Source organism: Microtus ochrogaster, unplaced genomic scaffold, assembly GCF_000317375.1.
Source record: "Microtus ochrogaster isolate Prairie Vole_2 unplaced genomic scaffold, MicOch1.0 UNK23, whole genome shotgun sequence".
NCBI classification, from domain to species: Eukaryota; Metazoa; Chordata; class Mammalia; order Rodentia; family Cricetidae; genus Microtus; species Microtus ochrogaster.
In genome coordinates this window covers 4,861,960-4,870,374 of record NW_004949121.1, presented here as the reverse complement: position 1 = coordinate 4,870,374, position 8,415 = coordinate 4,861,960, and the positions used below count along the sequence as shown (strand labels likewise).

The 8,415-nt window shown below is 40.1% G+C and overlaps 1 pseudogene; it reads left to right on the top strand.

The window, feature by feature from the left end:
- The first annotated feature begins 825 nt into the window (after positions 1–825).
- On the top strand, positions 826–5,828 carry LOC101983024 (annotated as a pseudogene).
- The last annotated feature ends 2,587 nt before the right edge of the window (positions 5,829–8,415 follow it).

Sequence of the window (8,415 nt, the reverse complement as noted above, 5' to 3'; positions counted from 1 at the left end):
GAGTTAAAAAGAGGTCATTCTCCAGGATGCCATTGTAGTGCTATTACCATTCACACTCATGCCAAGTTTATAGATTTAGTTCTGCCCCAGGTTCTAATTGTCTCTAGTGCCTGTGCTGAGAGATAAAATCAACACTTAGCCAGGGATCCCTGCAGAAAGAGACCTAAGGAAACACACACTCCTTATACACATATACATGTGCAGTCATAAGAATTGTTAAATGGAGTTATTTATAACAGGGCAACAATGACCCAACTAGACATCAAAGGTGAAAAATACAAAGTCCATTGTTCAAGAGTAGATTTGTAATGTTAAAAATCATTCAATTTACTATTTTAGGAAAATTTAATATACAATAAAATATATTATTTTAAGTTAACACTGAGTAAGTTTGTTGGATCATGGTTATACTTCTAATCCAGGCTAAGGTAAATGACTGACTATAGCATAGTGATTTGAATAGCCAAACATATGAAGAAACAAAAGTGTTAAAAATGAGCTCTCTACTTTCCCAATGTGTTCCCTATACCTGCAAGGACAAGGCTACTTTGAAAAAGCATCCCCAAACACCATCACCACCACCACCACCAACAACAACAACAACCATAAATTTGTGAAGAAAGCCAAGCAAACTAATCTCCTTTTTCTTATCAGCAGAAAATGACTGATAGAAAAGATGCACAAGTGCATTCAAGACTTCCTTCCGTCAAGAGGAAGGAGCACATAAAGGAGCAAGCTGATTGTTGTTGCACACGACGGAAGGAACGCCTCAGAAATGATATAAAAGAAATACTGAGGGAGGAATTGGCTGTAGAGCATGCAAAGATGAGGAAACTTTTCAGAAAGGAGCTAGAGGAAATTATGGGACTACTCAGAAATGACTTAAGCCAAATATGTATGGAGCAGGTGGCTCTGCTGAAGGAGCAGGCAAAGGAGATACAACAGGAGCACTGGAATCTGCAGTACTTATGGCTGAAGGACCTCTTCAGAAAGGACCTAAAAGAGATGGTTTGTGAAGAGATTAAAAAGTCCAAAATGATCATTGGTCCTAAAGAAGAGCCACTACTTGGCCCCTCTAAAGGAACTACAGATTTCCAGGTAGGTCCCCTCACTGGGAAGGATTATGCTTGATTGACAGGGGAAAGATGCATCCTGTGTGCCTGATTCTGCAGTGCTGCAGATAGTTCCCTATCTGGAATCCAGCCTTGCTAATGTCCTGGCCCCTCATGTTCTCAATCCCAAGAATCCAGTGGCAGGTAATCCTCTGCGGTTCCAGTGTGAATGAGTATAAACTCTAACAATCAGGAAGTAAACATTATATTAATACAAATGAGCACAATTCTTGAAATAGTAAATAAATAAAGAAAAATATCAAACCAGAGAGTAGTTACTGTTGACAGGAAAAGAACAGACCTGTTAGATAATATGCCATGGTAAGAGTATAAACAAAAGTACAATTAGAAATTATGTAATAAATGCATGCTGATGTCTAAGAAGAGAAAGGACATTGTTTTATATATTTCAAAGAAATAAAACACATGACTCAAGTAAAACCACCCTGCATGTCAACAGGAATAGACAGACAGACTATAGAGTTGCATTAGAACTATTTCTTCTCTCTTATTTCAGACTTCTGTGTATTTGCATCCATAATTATAGGTTTATCATACTTTCCAAATGTTTATCTTCTTAAATTATTTGTCTTTCCCATGTTAGGCCACCTCCCCTTCTAATGAACAGATAGAGTGCTCTGTAGTAAACCCTCTGGGTGTCTTAATTTTAGGCAACGTCATTTCCTCCATTCTCTGAAACTTGTCTGCTGTTGTTTTGCTCTGTCATGTGCTGTTTTCTCCGTTCCATTTGATAGTGCAGAAACAGTGAAGTTGGGAGTGTCAGAGACCAGCTTCAACAAAAATGCCACTTACCAGGGTAGGATTATAGGGATCAGAAAAATAGAGAATGATGACATGAGTAAAAATAATAAAACTGAAAACATAGGATTGTACTGGGAGTTCAAGTCAATAATCAAATCACCCACACTTAATTTCCATTTGCTTAAATACCCAACCCAAAGGGAAGGATAAGATGGAAAAGTGTATTAACATGATACAAGGAAATGAACATACTAGTTGAAGGTTGTGGGCTATGGTCTTAGTTAAACATTCTGTTGCTAGGACAAGCCAAATAACACTCACACCCTAGAACAAAACATTCTGTAGCCAAACCACTCCTTGAGTGGAATCCATTATTTTTTCCGTAAGGGAGTAGGAAGCTAGTAGTACCCTTAGACTTTTGTTTGGGATAGAAACATATCTATTTCCCTATTCCTGAAATATAAGATCTGTTTATTAGTCATACCTGTTGACAATAACCTTGGGAAAGCATAACTCTCAGATCTAAATCCAGGTGGGATCCTTGTTTGAGGTAGAAACAGACAATAACCTTAAAGGAACACATATAAGTTCCAACTCTCTGACCTTTGTTCAAGGTAGAAATAGGCTCACATTTTTTGGGCCTCCCCAATTCCTCCCTTTTTTATAACTTTTATAGAGCATGAACTTCTGCTACAGGACAGATGGTTGTGTCTGCCTTAGGTGAATGTTTCCCATTTTCCAGACTTACATATCTTGGGTACATGCATTCCAAATATGCATGTCTATGTCTTAGGCACCTGGGGGTGGGGAAGTATCATAGTCTTCTCTTACTGCTGACCTCTGTAAGCAAAGGATTAAGTGAGAGTGTCCCTCTGAGCTCTGTGTCCCTGAGCCAAGTTTCTGTCAAGAGAAGTCATTCATCAATTAGAAAATGGCAAGCAAGCAGATAATACTTTATGCTACACATACTTCTATGGCTACTCTATCTCCTAATTAAAGGAATGGAGAATCACTAGAATTGGGAATGCCCTTTTCAACTGGTCTATGATTTTTCTTAAAAGTTTTTAGCTCTACCAAAATCTAAATCGGTCTTATCAAACATTTCAAATCCCAAAACTTATTAGGAATGTCTAAACTTTTTCTAAGCATTAACATCTTATAGTGAGCTCAAGCAGTTAAAACATTAACAGGTCAATACCATAATTATAGTGTGGAAATTAACAATAAACATAATTTGTCAAATCACAATTCTCTTACATCTATTCTAACCTTTCTGTGATGAATGAAACTCTATTTGCAATGCTGCCTTTAAGCACTTGTCCCAGTCTCTGAGCAACAGTAAAATCCCTTAGGCTACCCTCCGCAGCTCTGAAGAGGGACTTCAGTCACTCCTTTGTCTCCATAATGAGTCTTATTCCCCAGAGGGGAAAATTGAGGTGTCAGTTCTCAGGTCCTTTATTTCAACAGCAGATTGAACATCCCATGCTGGCAACCCAAATTCTGTGTCCCAAAGTATAAGCCTGTGTTCATGGAATGACTCTGAGGTAAACAGGACTCAGTAGTTCTGGAAGTTTGTAAAGCAAGTCCATCCAAAGGCTGGGAATCGCTGTCACCACGATCTTCCTTCCCTTAGCCTGCAGCATGGTGGTATGAGGAAGTCAGGATCACATGGTGGTATGAGTCAGGATCACATGGTGGTATGAGTCAGGATCACATGGTGGTATGAGTAAGTCAGGATCACAGGTTCAGGAACCTCTTTCCACTCCTCCTGTGGCGTCATCAGTGGCTGAAATGTCATCAGGGCTGGCCTACTTCTACTGTATATGCATACATCTCATCAAGTTTTATTTTCTTCCTTTGAAAAAAGTCACAGACATATCCCCAAATAAATACAGGGTTGGGTCATTTTCATAATCCAGTGCAAGGGTCTCTCCACCTTGCTTTAGCAAAGATCACCTTTGTGCCATCATGCTAAAATTTATCCACAGCAAACTGCTTCAACAAGTTTAGAGTAAAAAGCTGTATGGTTTAAGACATTTTGTGGTGACTGAGTGTATAATTCCTCCTTATTTATTTATTTTTTGAGGTTATTTTGTAAGGGTATGCTAATTTCATGCCTTCTCAGAGACATCATTTGTTTAGCAGCTATCGTTAGTTGCCTGGGAAAACTAGACTTACTATTCCCCCTTAAGAATTTTCCTGAAGGATATTTTAAATAAGGTCTCAACCACTGGATTTTTTTTTCAAGTTTGTAAGCTATCTTTCTAATCCAAGTTTCAAGTCTGCCTACCCAAAAGGTTTTAACTTGCTCCTTTACATTTTCACAGACTTGATTGGGCCTGGAGCTGCAGTTTCCTGAGACTCCTTTTTTGCAGCTTGGCTGTGAGGCCAGGAGCAGGGATCTAGGCTCGCAGCTGAAGCTTGGCTGCTTAGTAGGGTGCAAGCCATGTTCTCCATAGTTTGGCCATGTCCTGCTGGGGACTTGGGACCAGAAGGCTGATCCCTCATTGTCTGCTGTGTCAGGGCAGGATATAGGTTATGTTTAGTGATCCTGAAACAGCCTGACTGACTGGCAAATTAAGCTCAGGTTCTCAAGTGCCTTCCATTGTGGTGGTTCTGAGATTGCCAGATGAGACCAAAAGTTTAGGTGGGCATAGCTATGCTGTTTCCATTATCTCTGCCTTTATATTTAAATCCTGTAATTAGAAAATTAGGAGAATTTCTGAATTCTCTCCTCTCTTAAAAAGTCGTAGATCCCCATATTGAACTCAAGTTGGAAGAGGCGAGTCCAGTCTCAAAATGGAGGTAAAACTGCTGCCCAGTCGCCCCAGCCTGACTCCTGCCATTGCCACCGCTGCCGGCGGGGCCCATGGAGGGGGCATGATCCAAAGGAATCTTACAGTTGAGGAAACTGTTTATTGGTGGTCTGAGCTTTGAAACCACAGATGATAGTTTAAGAGAACATTTTGAGAAATGGGGCACATTTACAGACTGTGTGGTAATGAGAGATCCCCAAACAAAACATTCTGGGGGCTTTGGTTTTGTGACCTACTCTTGTGCTGAAGAGGTGGATGCTGCAGTGTGTGCTCGGCCACACAAAGTTGATGGGCGTGTGGTGGATCCAAAGAGAGCCGTTTCTAGAGAGGATTCTGTAAAGCCTGGTGCCCATTTAACAGTGAAGAAAATCTTTGTTGGTGGTAGTAAAGAGGATACAGAAGAGTATAACCTGAGAGACTACTTTGAAAGTATGGCAAGATTGAAACCATAGAAGTTATGGAAGACAGGCAGAGTGGGAAAAAGAGAGGATTTGCTTTTGTGACTTTTGATGACCATGACACAGTTGATAAAATTATTGTTCAGAAATACCACACTATTAATGGGCATAATTGTGAAGTCAAAAAGGTTCTTTCTAAACAAGAGATGCAGTCTGCTGGATCCCAGAGAGGTGGATCTGTCAATTTTATGGGTCGTGGAGGGAACTTTGGAGGTGGTGGAGGTAATTTTGGTCATGGTGGAAACTTTGGAGGCTATGGTGGTGGAGGTGGTGGCAGCAGAGGTAGTTATGGAGGTGGTGATAGTGGATATAATTAATTTGGAGGTGATGGTGGCAACTATGGTTGGTGGTCCTGGTTACACAGTAGAAGAAGCTATGGTGGTGGTGGACCAGGCTATGGAAACCAAGGTGGTGGATATGCTGGTGGTGCAGGAGGAGGATATGACAGTTACAATGAAGGAGGAAATTTTGGTGGAGGTAACTATGGTGGTGGGAACTATAATGACTTTGGAAATTATAGTGGACAACAGCAATCAAATTATGGACCCATGAGAGGGGGCAGTTTTTGTGGAAGAAGCTCAGGCAGTCTCTATGGTGGTAGCTATGGTTCAGGTGGTGGAAGTGGTGGATATGGTAGCAGACAGTTTTCAAAAATAACAGAAAAGGGCTACATTTCTTAGCAGGAGAGAAAGCGAGGATTTGTCAGGAAAGCTGCAGGTTACTTTGAGACAGTCGTCCTAAATCCATTAGAGGAACTGTAAAAATCTCCAGCCATCCCTTAAAGTACCAGCTGGGAACTAAGCTATATGATTTTAATCTTTCTCTGCAGACAGAGAGAACAGGTTCCTGAATCAACCCCAAAGCTTAGAAAGAGGACCATTCACCAGAATGGAACCTTTGCAATTAGGGTTTTATTCTATCATTGATTTCCCTGTCACAAGAGGACAGTAGACTGCATTAGAACTTGTTGTAGTAAGGCTAGACCATGTACGTGCACAACACGTTCACAATGTGTAGTTCGAAATAAAAAAAATCTTCATTGTTCCTGCTGTTTGCTCTCCTTTGGACAGAGGGTTCTATTTGCTTGACCCTTTTAAAAATGTTTCATGCTGATACTAGACTACTTTTGAAGAATATACATGATATTTCTTACACATCCATTTCTGTTGTTGGTTGGTTTCTGCCTCTGTACAATAGATGTTTTTAACTTTGTTCATTAATTATTGTCCCCAAAGCTTTATTGGCATCGGCTTCTCCTTTTCCCTAGAAGCAGCTGAATTCATATAATTGTGTGTCTCTTGCTGTTGACACACTAAATATCTCTGCTCCTACTGTCTGTGATCTCAAGTCAAATCTAATATCTACAATTAGAAATCATATATGACTTTACCCCTTAAGACACAAGTTATAGACCTTGAGAAAGTAAAAAGTGTTCAATACTTAACAGGTAAAACTCTTCACATATGCCTATTTTTGAGAAAAAAAAATCCTGTAAGCATGCTAAAATTAAAAAATTTCAGTTACAGTTATTAAAATGAAGTAAAAATACTATGTAATACTTTAAGAATCATTTCCTTGGGGCTAAAGAGATAACTCAGCAGTTAAGAGCATTGCCAACTCTTCCAAAGGTCCAGAGTTCAATTCCCAGCAACCATATGATGACTCACAACCATCTGTAATGAGGTCTGGTGCCCTCTTCTGGCCTGCAGGCATACACGCAGACAGAATACTGTATACATGATAAATAAATAAATATTTTTAAAAAGAATCATTTTCTTCCATTTACATGTATAGTTTAAGACAGATAGTCATTAATTTGAAATATATTAATTATTAATTTGAGGAAGAGAATTGTTTATTAAACACTCTTGGGTGGTAGTATTACAAGTTCTTGGAGGAAATATGCATGCAAGGTCAAACCTTTAGTTGTGAGACTTGTTTTTGCATGTTACATCTTATCTAATTCATGTTTGTGGATATGTGACACATCATGACATAAGTATTCCAAATCAACACTGACAAAAATCATGGGTTTATGGTTTATAGTCAGTTCTAGGAGAAAGTGATTTATTTTCAATTCCTAGTGATAACCTAGTGATTTGAGACAAAATGGGCATATGTGAGGAAGTTTAACTGTTAAGTATTGAACACCTTTTACTTTCTCAGGGTCTATAACTTGTGACTTGTAAAGATAATTTTAAACATAAGCACCTAGAGATAAGAAAAATTCTTCTAGGAAACCAAGCAAATGAAGCCTTCACCTTCCCTCCTGCAGAGAACTGCTCCGGAACACAAAAAAAAGAAAAAATATAAAGGAGCCCATGACAGTGCCCCTTCACATTCAGGAAAGCCCTTGGTGCAAACAGATGAGGAAAGTGTGGATGGCCAGAATGAGTCCCACTGTATGCCTCTAAAGGATCTCATCAAAGAAGATTTAAAAGAAAGTTTGGGTGAAATTCTTGAAAAATATAAATACGATACATGTATGAAGAAAGAACTACCTCATATCTTTGAAGGAAGAAAACAGCTAAGGGTAATCATCTTGAATTCTATTTTACTTTTTTATTGATTGTTATTAAGCTCTACATTTTTCTATGCTCCCCTCTTTAAGGGTTTCTATCATCTTCATAGAGTTATATTTAATGTCGTTTTCTTCTGCCTTTCCTGAGTTCTGATGTTCAGGTCTTCCTATCATGCGACCACTGTGATCTGCTGTTACCATGTTGTGTTTTAGGTTGTTGAATGTATTCTTGTATTGGCACCTACCCATTTCTCCTTCCAGTTGGTGCAGGCAGTGTGCTTGCCTCTTGCTCCAGTCCTTACAGTTGGTGTCTGTGTCTCAGGTTCCTTTCTTGACTGACCATTGCAGTTGCTCTCTGTGTCTTAGGGAGCTGCTCTTGGTTGGCTCCATGCAGTTGCTTTCTGTATCTCAGGATGCCGCTGAGTTCTCTGGGAATGGGTGAGTTTGGGAGTGGAGTGGGACTTTAGAGTACAGGGTCTGATCAATGGTGGGGTGTTGGACCAGCATGCCTGCAGGTGGCTTGCCTGCTGGCCTCCTAGGGAAGCTGAGGTAGGTGGAAGAGGGGTTCAGGGTTTAGCCCCGGGTTCTAGGACCTAGAGACTGGCTGTCCAGCAGGGAGCTGTTCATTCACCTCTTGGTCTGCTCTGTGCGGCTGCATTCTGTGCCTCAGAGATCCTCTGAGTTCACAGGAGATGGATTGGTTTGGGGGTCCAGTGGGACTTTTAGATGGCAGGGTCTGTCTGATT